A 23,067-nucleotide genomic window follows, 5' to 3' on the forward strand; every position below is an offset into this window, starting at 1 on the left:
GAGGGCAAGCAGGCTCTGTGTCTAGGGGCAACAGTGCTGGTCGTGGAGACGGTGCATCCTCATCAGCACGTGGCCGTGGGACACGCTTGGCCTTTTTTTCAGCAGCTGGCCGTGTTGAGCCGCAACATGCGGAACACTTAGTCGAGTGGATGACCAAGCCGTCCTCATCCTCCTCATCTTCTCTCACCCATGCTCAGGGTACTTTGTCTGGCAAAGCAGCGGCCTCTTCCCTTGGCTCAATGTCATCAGTGACTCCTTCCCTAGCCCCACCATGTCCTCCTGAGGAGTCCCTCGAACTGTTTGACCACAGTGTTGGGTACATGCTCCAGGAGGATGCCCAGCATTTGGAAGGCTCTGATGATGATACTGAGCTAGATGAAGGCAGTAATGTGAGCACGGACAGAGGGGGTGCCCAAGAAGGACAGCAATCTGACAGTCATGCTCCCCCTGCTGCAGCCTACTGCCAGGTTTGCTCCAGTGATGAGGAGGGAGGGGATGATGAGGTCACTGACTCAATGTGGGTGCCTGATAGGAGAGAGGAGGAGGATGCGGCACATCACCAACGAGGCAGGATGCCCTCCAGGGGCCAGCCTAAGGGCAGCACACTGACTGCATCACACCCCAAAGCTCCGCATGTGCAGGGCGCTGCAGTCTCTGTGCGTTATTCAAAAAGTTCTTTGGTGTGGACTTTTTTTGAGATGAGTGCATCAGATTGCACCGCTGCTATTTGCAACATATGTCTCAAGCGTATCTCGCATGGCCCAAACATCTCCCGCTTGGGCACCACATGCTTGACCAGACATATGTTGACCTGCCATGCAGTTCATTGGCAAGCGTATCTAAAAGACCCACTCCTTGCTCCTCATCAGCTGAGATCTCCAACCCCACTATACCTTCAGTCCTCTCTGAGACCTGCACTGAGAGGAATGAAGGTGTAGAATTAGGTGTGTCACAGCTAAGTACTTGTGGGCAATCTGCTTTCGGTACACCGACGTCAGATTGTACCAGGCAAATTTCCTTGCCCCAGCTGCTGCACCGCCAAAAGAAGTTCGCTCCCAGCCATCCACATGCCCAGCAGTTGAATGCTAGCTTGACAAAATTCAAGCTTGGCCTAGCACTTCAACTGCTGCCTTTTCAGTTGGTAGACTCTGCCCCCTTCTGTGAGTTTGTGGAATGTGCGGTTCCTCAGTGGCAGGTACCCAAACGCCACTTCCGGCTCTCTACCGGCATGTGGAAGGCAATGTCTTGGCCTCACTGGACAGGGCAGTCAGCGGTAAGGTGCATATTACCGTTGACTCATGGTTCAGCAGGAATGGACAGGGATGTTACCTAAGTTTCACCGTGCATTGGGTGACTCTGCTGGCAGCTGGGAAGGATGCAGGACAAGGTGCAGTAGTGTTGGAGGTTGTTCCGCCACCACGCCTCCAAAATGCCACTAATGATTGTGACACACCTCTCTCCTCCACCCCCTCCTCTTCTTCTTCCTCCATGGCCTCTTCCTGTGCTTTGTCCTCAGAACCAGCGGTGCTCCGTAGCCGTTCAAGGGGCTACGCAAGTATGCAGGCCAAAAGATACCATGCGGTGCTTGAGCTGGTGTGCTTGGGGGACAGGAGCCACACTGGGGCAGAGGTTCTGTCAGCTCTGCAGGGGCAGGTTCAGAGGTGGTTGATGCCACGCCAACTTAAGGAAGGAATGGTGGTTTGCGACAATGGCACCAACCTTCTCTCTGCCCTCCGACAGGGACAAATGACCCATGTGCCCTGTTTGGCTCACGTCCTTAACTTGGTGGTGCAGCGGTTCTTGGGCAGGTACCCGGGCTTACAGGATGTCCTGAGGCAGGCCAGGAAAGTCTGTGTGCATTTCCGCCGGTCATATAATGCCAGTGCTCGGCTGGCAGACCTCCAAAAGGAGTTTAACCTGCCCAAGAACCGCCTAATCTGTGACATGCCCACCAGGTGGAACTCAACGTTGGCCATGCTGCAGCGGCTGCACACGCAGCAGAGGGCCATCAATGAGTACTTGTGCGAATATGGCACCAGGACAGGGTCAGGGGAGCTTGTTTTTTTTTCCCCACGCCAGTGGGCCATGATCAGGGATGCATGCACTGTCCTGTCACCATTTGAGGAGGCCACGAGGATGGTGAGCAGTGACAGTGCATGCATCAGTGACACTGTCCCCCTTGTCCACCTGTTGGAGCACACGCTGCGTGGAATAATGGACAGGGCACTTGAGGCAGAACAGAGGCAGGAAGAGGAGGACTTCCTTAGCTCTCAAGGCCCCCTTTATCCAGACAGTGTTCCTGCGTGCCTGCCGATCACACAGGAAGAGGACGAGGAGGAGGATTGTTTCAGCATGGAGGTGGAGCCTGGCACTCAGTATCAGCAGCAGTCTTTCTTTTCAAATGTTTTATTGGCAATTTCACATACATCTGCTACATTAAGTTCCATACATAGTTTCTATCAAATAGATGGCAGTGTACATAAAAATAATGTCGGAGAACATTGGTTTAAGGAAAGCTGAGTATTAAGGTAGCGTATATATTTCTAAGTCATGCGGCTTGCTGGAACTAAACATGGAGATATATGAAAGATTAAAGGGGACTATGATCCCTTTTTTGGGCCATTCCCCAACATCAGTTATGGGGGGGCCCCCAAAAGTAATACATGTAACAGAGTATATTACCTATTTTTAGGTTTGGAGGGTATGGTGGAATCAAGAGGTAAAATAAAGAGAAGGGGTAGAGTAGAGGGGGTATAGGCGAGAGAGTTGTGGGTAGGAGAAGAAGGGTGGGGAGAGAGAGATGCCGGCGGGCCCGCGCGGGTACAGGAGTCATAATAGAGTCTAGGGGTGGTGCCCATGCCCACTTAAAGCGATACTAGGTCTTCAGCAATGTCCGTTGGTAGGAAGTGTTCAACCCAGGGTCGCCATACTCTGTTGTGTTGGGTGGCTTTATCAAGAATTTTTGATCAGCAGCAGTCTTTAAGGGATCAGTCCCAAGAAACACATGGACTTGTACATGGCTGGGAGGAGGTGGCTGTGGACCATGTCGTCCTTAGTGACCCAGAAGACTCCAGACCAAATGCCTCAGCAAACCTACGCTGCATGGCCTCCCTGATCCTGCAAAGCCTGCGGAAGGATCCTCGTATTCGTGGTATCAAGGAAAAGGACCAATACTGGCTGGCAACCCTCCTTGATCCACTTTACAAGGGTAAGGTTGCAGACCTTATTTTGCCATCACAGAGGGAGCAGAGGATGAAACATCTTCGGGAGGCCTTACAGAAAGGTCTGTGCAACGCGTTCCCAGAGACTGGGAGGTTAAAAAACTCCTGTTTCTGGACAGCGTGTTGCTGAGGCTTCGGTCAGTCAAAGAAGGAGCAGTGGAGAAGGTGGCCACCTGACCGATGCGTTCAGACAATTTTTGGTCCGCAGCCCCAAGGTATGATCGGTTCCAGCAACCATCGCCAGCGTCTGTTTTACATGGTGCAGGAATACCTAGGGGCAAGATCTGACTTGGACACCTTTCCCACCGAAAATCCTCTGGGTTACTGGGTCTTGAGGATGGATCACTGGCCAGAGCTTGCACAGTATGCAATTGAGCTATTGGCCTGTCCTGCATCCAGCGTTCTTTCGGAACACACATTCAGTGCTGCTGGAGGCTTTGTAACCGATCACAGGGTGCGTCTGTCCACCGACTCGGTCGATTGACTGACCTTCATAAAAATGAATCAGTCTTGGATCACCACCAGCTACCAAGCACCTGATGCTGATGTAACCGAATAATTTTTTTTGAAATCTCAGATCCCTTCAAAGACTGCCTATGCTGATGCTGAGTGACTATACTGAGTAATTATCCTCTTTCTCCTCAATGATCACGCTGATAGCTTGTAAGAACATTTTTGGTTCTGGGCGCCACCACCAGTGCCTAAGGTCCAATTTTTCAGCCCCTGGCGTGTAATTACAATTTTTGATGCAATACTTTGCAGCAGGGCTCGTTCCTGCGTTCCAACTAGAGTATCTGTGAGGGGTTGCAGTGTTGTGGCACCAGCACCAGTGCCTAAGGCCCAATTTTTCAGCCCCTGTTTAACAGGGGTGTGTAATTACAATTTTTGATGCAATACTTTGCAGCAGGGCTCGTTAATGCGTTCCAACTAGAGTATCTGTGAGGGGTTGCAGTGTTGTGGCACCAGCACCAGTGCCTAAGACCCAATTTTTCAGCCCCTGTTTAACAGGGGCGTGTAATTACAATTTTTGATGCAATACTTTGCAGCAGGGCTCGTTCCTGCGTTCCAACTAGAGTATCTGTGAGGGGTTGCAGTGTTGTGGCACCAGCACCAGTGCCTAAGGCCCAATTTTTCAGCCCCTGTTCAACAGGGGCATGTAATTACAATTCTTGATCTAATATTTCACAGCAGGGCCCTGTGAGGGCTTACAGTGTTGTGGCCACAACAACACCTAAGGCCCAAATTTCTGCTCAGTATATAGGGCAGGCCCCTACTTTCAAACATCCAACTTACAAACCACTCCTACTTGTAAACGGAAGGAGACAACAGGAAGTGAGATGAAATCTACCCCTAGGAAGGGAAATTCTCTCCTGTAAGAGTTAATATGGGAAAAACATTTCTCCTTTCCACTGATGCTTTATCACCAATCCTTGTTTCACAAACATTTGTCATTGGGACAAATAATGAGGTGAAATCTTCTGAAGAGGAGCACAGACAGCAAAACAAATGTCACAGGGGTGATAACCCTTCCCTATGTTTTCCAAAAAGCTTAAAATAGATTTTTGGGCTGGAGCTAAACACGTTAAAAATGTACCAGTTCAAAATTACAAACAGATTCTACTTAACAACAAACCTACAGTCCCTGTCTTGTTTGCACCGCCTGTATACTGCTGTTCAGAGTATATAGGGCCTGGGGGCCCCACACCTTTCCTTTTTTAATTTGGGTGCGGGGTTCCCCTTAATATCCATACAAGACCCAAAGGGCCTGGTAATGGACTGGGGGGTACCCATGCCGTTTGTCTCACTGATTTTCATCCATATTGCCAGGACCCGACATTACATTAAAGCCGCAAGCAGTTTTAAATTACTTTTTTTCCTTTAAAAATGACATTTTGTGCAGGGACTGTTCTAAGCACGGGAAATACGTGCCACTTTACAGGCATACTATAGACACCCCCCAGGTACGATATTTAAATGAATATTTCACTTTTTTTTTTTTTACTTTAAGCATCATTAAAATCAATGCTCCCGAAAAAACAGCCGTTTTTAAAAGTTTTTTTTGCATTGATACATGTCCCCTGGGGCAGGACCCGGGTCCCCAAACCCTTTTTAGGACAATACCATGCAAATTAGCCTTTAAAATGAGCACTTTTGATTTCGAACATTCGAGTCCCATAGACGTCAATGGGGTTCTAACGTTCGTGCAAATTTTCGGTCCGTTCGCAGGTTCTGGTGCAAACCGAACCAGGGGGTGTTCGGCTCATCCCTACTCCTCAGAATATAAAATTCAGTATGCAGGTAATAGAGGTACAGGAAGAATCTAAAAACGCCATCTTGCTGGAAGACCATAACCCCTCTTATTACAATTGTTTCAGTACGAAAGCTTCTTAAAAGTGTGATGTTATGGTTTGTGCACCCTACATACACTCTAACTGATGTCTGGTCACAGGAGCTGGCACTAACCAAAAACTTGCTGACTAAATGAGCACTGATTAACAAACCATCAATGCCTGCCTCATGTCTCATTATACCTGTGTAGTGATGTGATAATTTTTTTGACCATTTACTAAGTGTATACTCTTGTTATGCAGTGTTTGCCCTTTTCCAATATTGTTGCTATGCTCTCTCTCTCACCAAGGATGAGGTCATCAAGAAGAGCAGAGGATGGCAAGGGGTTTTGTGGGTAAGTGGGTGGAGAGAGGGACCTGTGGAGAGGAGAACAGTAATGCCTGCTAAGGGGACACAGACTGTGTAAGTGCTGCAGATTCACATCACTGAGACATACATAGAGACTGTTAATGATTTCATGTTCCTGTTTGGAAAATACTTTATGTTGGATAGTTCACTGAATGTTATTTCTTCAATACATGGACTTTCAAATACAATGCTGTGTGGATTACTGTCTATGTGAAGATATATTTCTCAATTGGGATTTCACTTGTTATACACAAGCCCCAATTGAGTGGAGGCACTGTGCTTGTTAAAGATCCTGTCCTGATCACACAGATTATGAAGACTCTGCTCCTAAATACTATACAGGTGGCGCCATCATACCTCAGTAGCCGCAGAGATCGAGAAAAATAGTGCTACACCTGTTTGCAAGTATTCAGGTATTCCATTCTCTTTTTCAGAAAGAAGGAAAGCTCTAGGGGTAGCTCTGGGCACTGGAAGCTGCATGAACCAATGAATAAAGTAAATATGTTTCACATGATAGGAATACTGTGTTTATAAACTTTTTTTCAAGACAATTTAATGGTACAGTTGATAGAAGCCCCAACTAGAAAGGGTACTCTGCTGGACCTGGTAATCGTAAACTATGCAGAGCTTATTACTAATGTTCATAAAAAAGAACATCTAGGTAGCGAAGCATAACAGGATTTCATTTAATGTTAGCTGTAAGCAACAAGCACATACTGGAAAAACAAAACTTAACTTTAAGAGAGCACATTTTCCAAGGCTGAGGGCTGCTCTCCAAGACTTATACTGGGAGGGAATGTTGTGATTGAAGAACACAGAACAGAAATGGGAATGCTCCAAAATGACTGTATGTGAACGCACTGAAAAATAATTTCCCATTGGCAGTATGTTTAAAAGGCTAAACATAAAACTCATGGCCAAAGTTAAAAAGCAATAAAGAATAAGATAAGAGCATTTAAATATATACAAATGAAGGAACGCTATTCTAATTTAAAAGTTACAAAGAATATAACAAAAAAGGGAAAAAAGGAAATCAAGGCTACAAAAATTCAAACTGAATGACAGGTTGCAAAAGAGCGTGAAACCAACCCCCCAAAATTCTTTAAATATATTAACAGTAAAAAGGCCAGGTCTGAGTATGTAGGCCCTTTACTAGACAATTTAGAGTTGGTGACTGGGGACAAATTTATTAAATACCTTCTTCAGCTCTGTGCATACAAGGGAACATGGGAGAACTCAAGTCCATAAAAGGGATGGTAATGGCCCTAAATGAACCACTATGGCTCAAAATTGATATGGTCCACAAATATTTAGACAGAATACAGGTGAATAACCCACCTGGACCAGATGGCTTACACCCATATATCCTAAAAGTGTTGAGCACTGGTATTTCAAAGCCATTGTTTCTAATTTTTAGGGACTCTTTAGACACTGGCATAGTACCACTGTATTGGTGTAATGTGGTGCCTATGTTTAAAAAGGGATTAAAGTTTTTACCAAGTAGCTACAGACTGGTTAGTTTAACTTCTATAGTTGGGAAGATACTGACGAATTTAATCAAAGAACACATAGATGATTTTTTGCTAGAAAAAAATAAATATTTTAAGCAATAGGCAGCATAGAAAAGAGGTTGTCAAACAAATGTAATTTCTTTTTATGAGGATGTAAACAAAAACATTTGACACATTTCCCCGCACACGGCCAATGTGTTAGGTAAAGCCCATCGGCTTGGAAAAATCACTTTGTAAATGGATAGAAAACTGGCTAATAGACTGTATTCAGGGATTAGCGTTTAATGATTCATACACTATGGGGCTGATTTACGAACATGTTGGCGCATTTGTGTGAGCAGTAATAGTTATTGCGACATGGCGCATACTTAAAAGAATAGAAACCAGCTGGTGACTTGCACTGGATGCGCGGAATCGTTGCGCGCATGGGTGCAGACACATTCTTAAATACAGAACAGACATCGGGCACTTGCTCATTGTAATGCTGATCATGTTAATGAGCTTTTCCTTATCACATGGAGAATATTGCTTCCAGTTTTATTCCATTCATTAATTTCTTTTTGAAACAACTCAATATTTATTCTAGAGATCTTCCTCCTATCAACAACTGTGCGGATATTCCCTGGACTTGGATGTGAAATGTCATAATTGTCAAAATGTAATTGTGTGCATTTTATGGTGATAATCTATAATCATTGTTGGACCTGAAACTTCCATGAAAACATCTTCTTAATACATGTCTGTGTATTATGCATTCTGGACAATTCATTTCCCCATACACCGTGCAATGTGATTGGATAACATATAAATCTACTCATCTATCTGAGCAATTCTTTCCCCATACACTTTGCAATCTGATTGGATGACTTTAAATCCACTCATTTGTCTGAGCAATTCTTTCCCCATACACTGTGCAATATGTAAAGGGTTAATACCCAGAAGGAGAAAGCAGCTTGTGTCTGGTGGTGTAGCTGATTAGTAACTCCTATTCAGAATGTGTCAGCACAAAACCAGATGCAGTTCCGTGCGTTTTTTTTTCTGCCCTGAGGCTGGATTCACACCTATGCATTTTTAGTGCTTTTTGAATTTTGCAGATTTGCACTACAGAACGTGTTCCACAGGAAACCATGGTAAATGGACTGTACTGCAAATCTGCAAAATGCAAAAAGCACTAAAAATGCATAGGTGTGATTCAGCCTCAGGGCCAGTTCACACCAGATGCAGTTCCATGCAGTTTTTTCTGCACTAAGGCCTGGTTCACACCTATGCATTTTTTAGCGCGTTTTCAGTTTTGCAGAAACACACTACAGTCCATTTAACATTGTTTCCTATGGGTCATGTTCACATCTGTGTATTTTATGGAAAGAGCCAGGGACTTTTCTCTGGTTTTTGGTTCCATAGACTTCAATGGATCAAAAACGTTTATTGAAAAACGCAAACTGCACCTGGAGTATGCAAACTGGAACCTGTATAGGTGTGAACCAGGCCTCATACAGTCAGTTCCGGTCAGTTTCTGCACCAGAAACTGACTGCGTGGTGTGAACTAGAGCCACTGGAATACATGGAAAACACTGTGCGTGCATTTTTAGTGCAGAAAAAAGCGCACGGAACTGCGTCTGGTGTGAACTAGCACTAAAAATGCATGCAGTGTTTTCCATGTATTCCAATGGCTCTAGTTCACACCATGCAGTCAGTTTCTAGTCAGTTCCGTTGCAGAAAAAAAGCGCTTGGAACTGCATCTGGTGTGAATTGGCCCTCAGAACGTTAGTACTAAGGCTGGATTCACACCTATGCATTTTTAGTGCTTTTTGCATTTTGCAGATTTGCACTACAGAACTTGTTCCATAGGAAACCATGTTAAATGGACTGTAGTGCAAATCTGCAAAATGCAAAAAGCCCTAAAACTGCACAGGTGTGAATCCAGCCTTAGGCTGGATTCACACCTATGCACTTTTGGTGCTTTTTGCATTTTGCAGATTTGCACTACAGTCCATTTACCATGGTTTCCTATGGAACACGTTCTGTAGTGCAAATCGGCAAAATGCAAAAAGCACTAAAACTGCATAGGTGTGAATCCAGCCTTAGGCTCCATTCACACTAGCGCGTTTTTTGATGCATTTTGCATTTTGCAGAAATGCACGGGAATTTTTTAACATGGGTTCCTATGGAACATGTTCACATCAATGCCTTTTTGTTTCTCTGCATTTTTGGAAAGGGTCGGGGACTTTTTTTCATGCAAAAAGCAGCGTTTTGCATGTAATGGATTTCAATGGACAAGCATCAAAAACGCAAGTGCACAGTTTTTGCAGCGTTTTGCAGCGTTTTTGATGCGTTTTTGATGCGTTTTTGCCGTTTTTTTTTTTTTTTAATTTTTAAAAAATTTTTTTTTTTAGACTGTAAAAAAAAACTGTAAAAAAAAAAAAAAACGCAAATCGCGGCAAAAACGCCGCAAAAACGCTACAAAAACGCTGCTCAAAAACGTGGCAAGCATGAAAAAAAAAACTCCAAAAACGCTCAAAAGCAACATGCATAGGTGTGAATCGAGCCTTAAAGAAACCAAAGGTAGCAATGTTGTAACCCCTTTTTTTGAACAAGCGCGAAAAATATATTGCTCACAAAGAGGGCAGTATTTCCAGCATATTATCTGTGTGATCATGTGTGTGTCTATGGGTAGTCCCCCCCCCCATGTATATTATCTGTGTGATCATGTGTGTGTCTATGGGTAGTTCCCCCCCCCCCCTATGTATATTATCTGTGTGATCATGTGTGTGTCTATATATATTATAACAAATCTATACAAAAAAAAAACCACACACACGGCATACATTAAGGCCCGGTTCACACTTGTGCGATGCCAGACATCGCATGTAATTCGCAGTGCACTGCCGTTCACATTACATGCGATGTCTGTGCGGTGCGATATCAGCCATACAGATAGTATGGCTAATATCGCACCACATTCGGTGCAAACACGCATGGGACCCTTTTTTCTGTTTGGACCAGAATCAGATCGCATGTGTGTTCATGTTTGTGCGTGTTTGCACCAAATGCAGTGCGATATCAGCCATATACTATCTGTATGGCTGATATCGCACCACACAGACATTGCATGTAATGTGAACGGCGGTTCGCTGCAAATTACATGCGATGTCTGGTATCACACAAGTGTGAACCGGGCCTTAAGGACCAAGCCTATTTCTATTTACAAGTTAAAATCTGTATTTTTTTGCTTGAAAATTAATTAGAACCCTCAAACATTATATATATTTTTAGCAGAGTACAATGGATATCATTGTAATCATTTTTTCACACTGAGGTGTTTTGCAGGCGCTAAAAATAGCGCCTGCAAAGTCCCCTGAAAGAGCGGCTCCATTCACTCCAATATGAAAGCCCAGAGGGCTTTCACACTGGAGACACAGCAGCGGCTGTTTCAGGGTGCTTTGCAAGCACTATTTTTAGCGCCTGCAAAACGCCTCAGTGTGAAAGGGGTCTTCATGTACAATCTGTGGCATGTAAACTCCCCCTCAATGTAAACCCAAGATAGCTAAAAACAGGGAAAGTCTTTGGGGTTGATTTATTAAAGGTAAATCCACTTTGCACTACAAGTGCAGTTGGTGGAGATCCGATGGGGACGTGCAAGGAAAATAAAAAACAGCATCTTTGCTTCTACATGATTGGATGATGAAATCACCAGTGCTTCCCCTCAGATTTTCAGCGAGTACGCTTGTATTGCAGAGTGGATTTGCCTTTAATAAACCCCAAAATACATAATAATTTGGGGTTTACACAACAAAGTGCTAGAGTGCAATTTGCCTAATGGGGACACTAGTTGGATTAACCTGTGTCCCCCCAAGGAAAGGCATTGGTAGGGTTTTACCCTCACTTCCTGTTTAGCTATGTGACAGGAAGTGAAGCCAATTTTAAGAAAAGGGACACAAAGCCCAACCTAAAAAAGACAAGTAGGGGTTCTAACACTCACTTGGTTTCCCTCACATGCCCACAATTAGAATAGGATTGTCTTGTGCTAGATTTTAGCTCAGTGCTCTAAATCAGTGCTTCTCAACCCTGTCCTCAAGTACCCCCAACAGGCCATGTTTGCAGGTTTTCCTTCATCTTGCACAGGTGCTTTAAATCAGTTAATGGCTTTGTATTTTGGACAGCTAGTTTAGCCAGGATAAAATCCCCTAAACATGTCCTGTCGAGGGGTACTTGAGAACTGGAGGCTGAGAACCACTGCACTAAAATGGAAAATTGAATACTTCCCTCTGTAATTTCTTTCCTGGTGCCTATCCATGGCAGCATACACACAATCCATGCATATGCTACCATGAAGGCACCAGGATAGTAAGACAAATCAAACATTTTTGGGATTTGCCATGCCAATCAGTCTAGTTAAGCTGCAGCTGGGAAATGTGTTGCATGAAAAGTAACAAAAAACACAAAAACATAAAAAATTGCTACAAATTTTATTGGTCAACAAAACAGGACTTGGAAAAGAGCAAGGAAATCAAAAAACACATGTATGTTAATTTGAGACACTAGAATATGGTTAACATGAGTTAAAAGAACTGTGCCCACAAATGGATTTATTAAGGATTTAAACATTAGTCAACATCTTGAGAACGTTTTTGCAAAATAATGCAGCACAGACAATTAAATCAAAGTGAACAACCTACAAATGACACACATTGCCATCAAATATATTTCAAGGGAAAATATCACCTACCCAAAAAATACAACAAACCAAAGTAAAAAAAAAAAACCTGCTCGAAAACACATCTGTTTTGCAAAGACATAAACAAAATACATAGAGAAAATACATGTTACAAACTCGATAAGGACACCCAAATGTACTCTCTTGCTGGGGCCCCCCGACACAATCTTGTCTCTTTTCAGGGCAAGGTAAAGAATGCTATCTGCAAGCTTTATATTACATAGGTTTGTGTGCTAATGAGGCAATTGAAAACACATGCACAGTCCATGAAACACACAAAATGCAAGTTCACCCAATATAGAGAGAACTTCAAAGTGGGTACACTTGTTAAGGATGTCCTTAAATTACTAACCCAAAAAAACACACTCTCTGAGCATGCCCAGAAACATCCAAGTGCTATTCACACACAAAAAAAGAGAAAGTCCCTGAGCATGCCCAGACCAACCCAAATGCAGCTAAAAACAAATAAGCCACCCCCCTGTCCAAAATTAAACACATCATCCAGCATGTCCTTAATTAAGGTTAAGAAAAAAGAAGGTTGAAAAAAGTACTGGTCTGCATCAAAAACGCACCAAAAACATAAATGCACTGGATAGCATCAAATATGCACATGCATCTGGACTACGTTTCTATGGAGTGAACTAGCCCTAAATCTAGTAACTTGGGGGGGGGGGGGGCTTACTCTGCCTGTAAAGTGGTGCATCTGTAGCATGTATCCAAAATGCTACTTCAAAGATTTACGGCTTTAGAGAAAACATCCAAATCTACATTGCAGCTGCAAGATTTTAACACAAACCTAAAAATAGCCTGCCCTCCCAATACATACAAGGCCATTTGGGGCTATAAAAGGCTTAAAATGAGAACCCCCACGTGAAAAATACCACCCCAAAATCTAAAAATATTGTGCCCTTCCCACGCACTAACAAACCCCTAGCCAAACACACAGCAAGCCAGCCCATGAAAGGGGGGTGGGTGCTTAGGGGTAGGAGGGGCTCGGGCACCCTAAAAGTCAACCACCTTGTTCCCATATTCAGGGGGACAAGGGCCTCTTCCACACAACCCTAGGCTGGGGTTGTGGGGGGCTGGCAGACAGGGGGGCTTTACAGAATGTGGAAAGCCCCTTTAAACTAGTGGGTACAAGGTGCTTTGTGGTTGGTATTGGGCTGAGCCCAACATGCCCCAAAGGCAGCCAGCTATGTTGAGTGCATGTGGGCCTTGTATGGTTCAGGAGGGAGTTGGGCGATCGCTCTTCTCACCTTTTTCCTAGCTGGCCCTGTTGTATGCTCTGAAAAAGGATGTGGTTTGGATTGATGAAGGCAGCTCACAGCCTTTGGAGATTGGAGAATGGAGTGTGGAGTTCCCCTTTAAAAGCAAAAACCAGCCCAAGGAAATCATATATATTAGAGGGGTAAGGTTAAATGCCCTTTTTAGGAGGAGCTAGAGTAGCGAGAGTCTTTTTACATAATTTTAACAAAGTACATGTCACATGTTGGCAACGTAACACGCTAACATGACCTGTGTGCAAATATCCTACAAAAAAAAACTCATAAAAGTGAACCAGTGTAAAAAAAAAAAATGTCAAGTTTAGAGGTGCGCCCGTTCAACCCATGCAAATGCGTTTACGTTACTTGACATTTACTACGATTTTGGCCACGCAGTGAACCAACGCATTTGAACGAGCGCAAATGCCGCTTGCGCATGCGCAGTGCTTAAATTGACCTCACACAGTAATAAACGTACTTGCAGGCACAGCAAACTTGTTCAGAAAAAGTTACTTTCTCATTCTATTTTGGGCATATTTGTTACTTGGGCAGTTATTACTATACTTCTTCACATCACCCCATAATATTGGCACTTCCAGCTTCTTTTAATTTTGAGTTGAAGATGTCCTGTGCCATGTTCATAGTGGCGCACTGATCACCTCCTCCCATGCGCCGAGATTACTGTAGTAAATGGTGAATAGCGCTGTGTTAGGCTCTATTCACACTAATGCGTTTTTTGATGCATTTAGCATTTTGCAGAAATGCATGGGAATTTTTTAACATGGGTTCCTATGGAACATGTCCACATCAATGCATTTTTGTGCCTCTGCGCTGTTTTTGGAAAGGGTTGGGGACTTTTTTTCATTTAAAAAGCAGCGTTTTGCATGTAATAGAATTCAATGGACCCGCATCCAGAACGCAAGTACCGCATTTTTACAGCGTTTTTACCGCATTTTTGCAGCGTTTTGCGTTTTTTTTCTTTCCTTTTTTTTTTACACTGTATACAATATAAAAAATACACAAAAATGTTGCAAAAACGCATGTTCAAAAATGTGGCAAGCACCGCAAAAAGCACTGCAGAAACGCTCAAAAGCAACATGCATATATGTGAATCGAGCCTTACCGGCGCAAACGTTTCATAAATACCAAAATGTACGTTGCGCCTCAGCGTGCACCTCAACTCATGGCGCAAACGGTTTGTAAATCAGCCCCCGTGTATGGGAAAATTAATTGCTCAGACAAATGAGTGTATCGGGACACGCGCGCATCGGGATCGCGCAGCTGAGCAGGAGTGAGCCCGCGCGATCTTGCTCCTTCTGAAGGACGTTCGGGAACGTCCAGTCAGAAGGAGGGAGCTCCCACCCGGCCGTTTATGTGCAGTGGCTGGGTGGGAGCTCCCTCCTTCTGACTGGACGTTCCCGAACGTCCTTCAGAAGGAGCAGGATCGCGCGGGCGCGCTCCTGCTCAGCCGTGCAATCCCGATGCGCGCGTGTCACTCGGACACGCCGCATCTCGGAGCGGCAGGAGGGCAATGTGATTTGCCCTCCTGATCCGCACAATGGCTGTGTGTAATCACAGCCATCGTATGGTAAACAAGGGGGAGGGGTGGCAGTTGACAGGATATCGCGCCGCCACTTGCCCACGCAGTGGCGTGATCCCGATCTGCCTGTGCCCCCCAGAGACAGTACAACACAGGAGGGCCTTGTGATTGGCCCTCCTGATCACATGATGACTGTGTCAAATCACAGTCGTCATGTAATGTAAATAGAGAGCGTTGTAACTGCTCTCATCTCTTCCTCTCCTCACACAGAGCCTGTCAGTGAGGAGAGGAAGAGAGATCTGTGCTGCAGCCGGGAGATCAGTGAGTTTTATAGCTGTTTGTTTGCTGTTTACCCACTGATCACCCAGCTAGTGTCCCCAAAACACAGTGTCCCCAAAACACATTGTCCCCAAAACAGTGAAAACACCTGTCAGTGAACATCTGCCCGTCAACAACTGGCACATCTGTCCACCAACAGCGGGCACATCTGTCCACCAACAGCGGGCACATCAGCCCGTCATCATCAGGCACATCTGCCCGCCAGTCATCAGGCACATCTGTCCGCCAGTCATCAGGCACATCTGCCCGCCAATCATCAGGCACATCTGCCCGCCAATCATCAGGCACATCTGCCCGCCAATCATCAGGCACATCTGCCGCCCACCATCAGGCACATCTGCCCGCCAGTCATCAGGCACATCTGCCCGCCAATCATCAGGCACATCTGCCGCCCACCATCAGGCACATCTGCCGCCCGCCATCAGGCACATCTGCCGCCCGCCATCTGACACATCTGCCACCCGCCAACATCTGGCACATCTGCCACCCGCCATCAGGTACATCTGCCGCCCACCATCTGGCACATCTGCCGCCCGCCATCTGGCACATCTGCCATTCGCCATCTGCCCACGATCAGGCACATCAGCCTGTCAACAGCTGGCACATCAACCCCGTCAATAGCTGACACATCAGCCCGTCATCAGCTGACACATCAGCCCGTCATCAGCTGGCACATCAGCCCGTCATAAGCTGGCACATCAGCCCTTCATCAGCTGGCACATCAGCCCGTCAACAGCTGACACATCAGCCGCCCACCATCATCAGGCACATCTGCCTGCCATCATTAGGCACATCTGCCCGCCAATCATCAGGCATATCTGCCGCCCACCATCAGGCACATCTGCCGCCCACCATCAGGCACATCTGCCGCCCGCCATCAGGCACATCTGCCACCCGCCATCTGCCCACGATCAGGCACATCTGCCCGCCAACATCAGGCACATCTGCCCGCCAACATCAGGCACATCTAGCCACCCACCATCTGGCACAGCCGCCCACCATCTGGCACATCTGCCGCCCGCCATCTGACACATCTGCCGCCTGCCATCTGACACATCTGCCCGCCAACATGACGAAAAGATCTTACAGCGCAGAGGAGGCTCTCCAAATACTCCAGAGTATGTCGGACGAGAGTAGTGGGGAATTCTCTCCGTCAGACTCGGATAGCGACTATGAGCCAGTGGAAAGCAGTGGCTCCGATTTGGAAACAGAGGAAGATAGAATCCTAACAAGGAGAATCAGGAGAAATGAGCAGGAGGAGACATTCACCAGCAGCGCAGCACTCCAGGGCATCCACCAGCAGGCATCCACCAGCAGCGCAGCACTCCAGGATGATATGCAGGCATCCACCAGCAGCCCAGCACTCCAGGATGATATGCAGGCATCCACCAGTAGCGCAGCACTCCAGGGCATCCACCAGCAGGCATCCACCAGCAGTGCAGCACTCCGGGATAGGCAGGCATCCACCAGTAGTTCTGCAACCTTCCTAGAAGATAGGCCAGATGCTAGCAATGGATCCCATCAACGAGGCAGTGCCCATACTAGCCTCCCAGATGTTCTACTGTATCCAACATGGCTGCCCGATACATCAGTAGAACCTTTAATACCCCTTTTTACAGCCCAGCCAGGCCCTCAGATGCAGACGGAAAATGTAACCCCACTTTATTATTTTCATTTATTTTTTACCAATGATCTCCTAACCTACATTGTGGAGCAATGTAATCTATACGCCAGCCAACATATAGCCAACAATCCGAGTTCCTCATATGCCCGTCCTCTTGTTTGGAAACCCCTCACCGTGGAAGAATTTTAAATTTTTCTTGGCCTAACACTCAACATGGAGCTGACAAAAAAAAAAAATGAACTCCATTCCTACTGGTCTACCCAACCTATCCACCACATGCCGGTCTATTCGTCATTGATGCCCAGAACCCGTTATGAGATGATCATGAGATTTTTATACTTCAATAACAATGCCCAATGCCTCCCTCGAAATCATTCCAGTTACCATAAATTATTCAAAATTCGGTCCCTAATCAATTTTTTTTTGCGCCAGCTTCAAGGAGATGTTTACCCCTGATAGAAATATATGTGTGGATGAATCCCTGGTACACTTCACCGGAAGACTCGAAATAAAACAATACCTCCCCAGTAAAAGAGCCAGACGTGGGGTAAAATTTTTTAAGGTGTGTGACAGGGCCACGGGTTACACATATGACTTTATCATTTATGAGGGAAAAGACAGACAGCTAAACCCCCCTGGATGCCCTACCTACATGGGAACAAGTTGCAAAATTGTCTGGCAGCTGATCCAACCATTACTTGGGAAAGGTTACCACCTATATGTAGACAATTTCTACACTAGTCTCCCACTTTTCCGCCATTTGTACCTAAAGAACACTGTGGCCTGTGGGACAGCACGGACCAACCGCAAAGGCTTCCCACAAAGATTGGTCACCAAGAAATTGAAGCAGGGTGAAATGGCCAGTATGCGGATTGAAGAAGTACTAGCGGTGAAGTGGAGAGATAAAAAAAGAGATGTCTACATCCTTTCAACAATACATGACAACACCTTGGTGGAACTTCAGAGAAGAGGAGGCCCCATACAGAAGCCAAAATGTGTGCATGAGTACAACCTATACATGGGGGGTGGATATGAACAACCAGATGATACAGCCCTACTTGGTCACCAGGAGATCACTATTTTGGTACAAGATACAACTTGCCCTATTTAATTCATATATAATTTTTTCTAAGTGCACCCAAAGTTCCCTAACCTATCTAAAATTCCAAGAAGACTATAACGTACCTGGGAGGTGAGCCTGACGTGTGGAGGGAGACCTCCCATACCACCCTGGCTCGGAGACCACTGGAGTGGGAACAGTGGCGGTAAGAGTACAGTGAGGTAAAGGTGCCTGAGTCCTTACTGCTTGAAGTTGTGTCCTTGCGTGGAAGCTGGAGTGGTGGTTGCAGATCAGCAGATGTAGGTTAGTAGCAGAGTGCATGCAGGTCAGCAGGTGCAGATTACAGAGCAGCGGATGCAGGTCAGCAGGTGTAGGTTTGCAGAGCAGCGGATGCAGGTTAGCAGATGCAGGTTTGCAGAGTAGCGGATGCAGGTCAGCAGATGCAGGTTTGCAGAGCAGCGGATGCAGGTCAGCAGATGCAGGTTTGCAGAGTAGCGGATGCAGGTTTGCAGAGCAGTGGATGCAGGTCAGCAGATGCAGGTTTGCAGAGCAGCGGATGCAGGTCAGCAGATGCAGGTTTGCTGAGCAGTGGATGCAGGTCAGCAAACAGAAGCGGAGTCAGACGAGCCGGGTCATACACATCAGGAAGTACAGCAGAAACGGCAGGCAGAGAATAGTCAGAGTCCAGGCTGGGTCTTGGCAACAGCAATCAGGTAGGTAGCAGAGCCGGGTCAAACTAGCCAAAGTCAGGATTGGAGACATAAGCAGGGTCAGGAAGCCGGGTCAAACACAGGAACAGAGTACTGGTACAATCAGGAACACAGGGAACGGAAGCAGATCAAACCACAAGGGGCAGCGCCATTGAGCATCTTTTAAAAGCTATTGGGCGCCAAAGCGCATCTAACGTGCGCGCATGCGCACATTCGTGCGTGCAGTCCGTGACTCGCGCATGCGTATAGGTGCACGTCTTCTGGAACGGAACGAACGTTCGTGACAAAGACGTTGTCACAGCCCTTCTCTATCCCCAAGGCCAAGCCCCTCAACTAATTTGCTCCGATTCATTAGCCAGACTCCATGAAAGGCACTTTCCCGAAATCCTCCCTCTTACCCAAACAGGTCACAAACCCCCCAAAAAATGTCGTGTGTGTGCAAGTGCAAGTAGAGGAATTCGCCGTGACACCCGATACTACTGTCCCCAATGTCCCTCCCAACCAGGCCTCTGTATTGGAACGTGCTATTGGAGCTATCATACTTCACTACACTATTAGTACAGTGAAGATGATTTTTTTCCACTATCTGCCATTTCTGTGAATGACCCAGACTGTTAACGACTATGCCTCTGCCAAACATGTTTCTGCCTGCAACGTGAATTGACCCGGACTGTTAACGACTATGCCTCTGCCAAACATCTTTCTGCCTTCAAAGTGAATTGACCCGGACTGTTAAATGACCATGCATTTTGCCTGCCTCCTGAACTGATCATTTGCCCTGCCACAGTACAGCACAGGGGTCTCACATATGTGAGGGGCTCCAGAAAAGGTTTTCTGAGTGGAGAAAACATTTTTCTCCGGGTTTTTAGTTTTCTCGGATTAGGGTCTGGAGACTTGGAGGCTTCGTAGAGATTTGGGTGGGAAGAAGCCTCTACCCCTGTCCTCAGGTCTTACCTGACCAAGGCCCAATGTACAAAGTGCTGCCTACTGCCACCTGAACTGGTCATGCCTCTGCCTGCCACCTTGACTGGCCATGCCTTTGCCTGCCACATGACCTTGCCATGCCTTTGCCTGCCACATGACCTTGCCATGCCTTTGCCTGCCACCTGGACTGGCCATGCCTATGCCTGTTACCTGAACTGCCTACTAAACCTTGGACTGTACTGAACCATGTTCATACTTTTCCATATCTGTCTGCTGCCTGGACAATTCCTGGACATTTCCTTTGGCTGTCTGGACAAATGCTTTGGCTGCTCTGGAACGGTATTCCTGCCTGCACAGGTGAGCTTTTTTTTTTTACCTTTTGCTCAGCAGAATGTATTTTGAGGTGTAATTCTTGGTGTGTACATGCTATGTGTTAGAAGCCTGGAGGTGCTACTTGCATGTCGGGCCTCTGTATGTGGCCAGGTAGTGGAAAAGTCTCACACATGGGGTATCGCCATACTCAGGATGAGTAACAGAATGTATTTTGGGGTGTCATTTTGGCTATGTACATGCTATGTGTAAGAAAGATCTTCTAAATTGACAACTTTGTGAGAAAAAAAATAGGTTTTCATTTTCTTTCCACATTTTTCAAAAACTTGTGGAAAGAAATGACATGTTCAAAAGACTCATTATGCCTCATAGAATATACATTGGGTTGTTTTCTTTCCAAAATGGGATCATTTTGTGGGTAATTCCATTGTCCTGGTGCTCCAGGGCCTTAAAAAATGTGATAGGTACTCAGGAAATGAAATGTGTAATTTATGCCTTTAGAACGTCTGATGGTGCTATATGGATGTTGGGCCTCTGTATGTGGCCAGGCTGTGGAAAAGTCTCACACCGGCGGTATCGCCATACTCAGGACGAGTAGCAGAATGTATTTTGGGGTGTCATTTTGGCTATGAGCATGCTATGTGTTAGAAAGATCTTCTAAATTGACAACTTTGTGAGAAAATAATAGGTTTTCATTTTCTTTCCACATTTTTCAAAAACTTGTGTAAAGAAATGACATGTTCAAAAGACTCATTATGCCTCATAGAATATACATTGGGTTGTTTTCTTTCCAAAATGGGGTCATTTTGTGGGTAATTCCATTGTCCTGGTGCTCCAGGGCCTTCAAAAATGTGATAGGTACTCAGGAAATGAAATGTGTAATTTATGCCTTTAGAACGCCTGATGGTGCTATATGGATGTTGGGCCTCTGTATGTGGCCAGGCTGTGGAAAAGTCTCACACATGGGGTATCGCCATACTCAGGACGAGTAGCAGAATGTATTTTGGGTTGTAATTGCAATTATGCCTGCACCGTTTGTGAGAAATAACTTGTAAATATGACAATTTAGTGAAGAAAAAGAAAATCTATATTTCTTAATTTTCCAAAGCATTGTGGGGAAAAAAATTCAACTTAAAAAAATTCACTATGCCTCTTACTAAATACCTCAGACTGTCTTCTTTCCAAAAATGGGTCATTTGGGGGGTTATTGTACTGTCCTGACATTTTAGGGCCTCAAGAAATGAGATCAGTGCATTAGGCCATCAGTGCATTAGGATTGATACATTTTCAATAATGCGTAGCATGGCTTGTAGACACTATAACTTTCACACAAACCAATGATCATACAATTATCAGGATTTTTTTTTACCAAACACATGTGGTAGAATACATTTTTGCCTAAATTTTTGACAAAATTTAATTTTTTTGGTTTCTTTTAAAAGAGAAAGTAGAAAATTTTGTTTTTTTTTTCAAAATATTCGCTCTTTTTTCGCTTATATCACAAAAAATAAAAAATGAAGTGGTGAATAAATACTGACTGAGTAATTGTCATTCAAAGTGAGAGAGCACTGAAAGCTGAAAATTGGTCTGGGAAGGAAGGGGGTGAAAGTTCCCAGTATTGAGGTGGTTAAAGGTCATCCAATCAGATTGCACAGTGTATGGGGAAATGAATTGTCCAGAATGCACAATACACAGACATGTATTGAAAAGATGTTTTCATGGAAGTTTTGGCTCCACCAATGATTATAGATTATCACCATAAAATGCACAATTACAAGTCCAGGGAACATCCACACAGTTGTTGATAGGAGGAAGATCTCTAGAATGAATATTGAGTTGTTTCAAAAAGAAGTGAATGAATGGAATAAAACTGGAAGCAATATTCTCCATGTGATAAGGAAAAGCTCATTGACATGATTAGAACTACAATGAGCAAGTGCCCAATGTATAAGCAGTTGTGCACGCTGGAGAACGCAGATGCGCCTGTGTGCAACACGCATATTTAACAAGCTAAACCATGTGCGCCCTGTCAGGCGAGGATGAAATGGTGAGCTTTGACAATGCGCATGTGCAGTTGAGTGAGCTGAAAGAAGGGTTTAAAAAGGCTTGATTAGTTGTAAGACAGATCTACTTGTTCTGGACAGAATTTGTGCATTTAAACAATATTATATACATACTTTTTAGCCTGGTAATAGAAGATGGGACACTGTAGTAAAGTTATCCACAGTATTCAGACAAAAATGTAGAAGATTACCTTGGCTGCGCTTGCTAATGGTAGGCGCGAAGGATTGTGCAAGTGCGCAATAGCGCTTCCTATGTAAATATGGTTTGGTGCATGTAAGTGCACCATCATTTTTGATAAATGTCTTGAGTCCCGGTTTTTGTGCAATTGCTCCAATTTCTCCACTGCACCACAGGTGCAGGTCTTTAGTAAATCACCCCCTATGTCTAAGGTTGTTAGTGGTGTACCCCAAAGTTCAGTGCTGGGCCAGGGACCCCTACTTTTTAATATATTTATAAATGATATAGGGTCTGGGATTAAAAGTACCATTTCAGTATTTGCAGATGACACCAAGCTATGTAGTGGAATAATGTCCTTACAGGATGTCTCCAACTTACAAGAAGACCCTAATGCACTGTTTAATTGGGCAACTATTTGGCAAATGAGGTTTAAATAACACGCAATGCCAAGCTGCAGTTTCTAATGCTAGCAAAATCCTTTCTTGTATTAAGAGAGGTATGGACTTCAGAGAGAGAGATATCAATTTTCCTTTGTAAAAATCATTAGTAAGAGTAATCATTACTTCATCTGGAATACAGTATGCAGTTCAGTTTTGGGCACCAGTCCACAAAAAATATATTGGGGAACTAGAGAAAAGGCAAACAAACTGATAAGAGGCATGGTGGAGCTCAACTATGAGGAGCGATTAGCTGAACTGAATTTATTCTCTCTTGAGAAGAGGAGATTAAGGGGGGATATGATTAACATGTATAAATACAAACATGGTTTCCTACAGTAAACTTGGTGTAGTTATTCACTTTCAGGTCATCAAATTGAGAACTCTTTACTTCGGGAGGAAACCTCCAAATACGGAATGGCTTCTTCACAGTAAAAGTTGTGAAAATGTGGAATAG

General features: G+C 44.9%; 1 long non-coding RNA gene across 1 annotated transcript in view; it reads left to right on the forward strand.

The window, feature by feature from the left end:
• The first annotated feature begins 5,897 nt into the window (after window positions 1–5,897).
• LOC141129947 (uncharacterized) overlaps window positions 5,898–23,067 on the forward strand; it is a 101,843-nt gene continuing 84,673 nt past the window's right edge. The window contains exons 1-2 of the long non-coding RNA XR_012241918.1: window positions 5,898–5,972; window positions 6,353–6,413. This is a non-coding gene — a long non-coding RNA (uncharacterized lncRNA). The remainder of the gene's footprint in view (window positions 5,973–6,352; window positions 6,414–23,067) is intronic.

Source organism: Aquarana catesbeiana, linkage group LG02 (genome assembly GCF_042186555.1).
Source record: "Aquarana catesbeiana isolate 2022-GZ linkage group LG02, ASM4218655v1, whole genome shotgun sequence".
Lineage (NCBI taxonomy): Eukaryota > Metazoa > Chordata > Amphibia > Anura > Ranidae > Aquarana > Aquarana catesbeiana.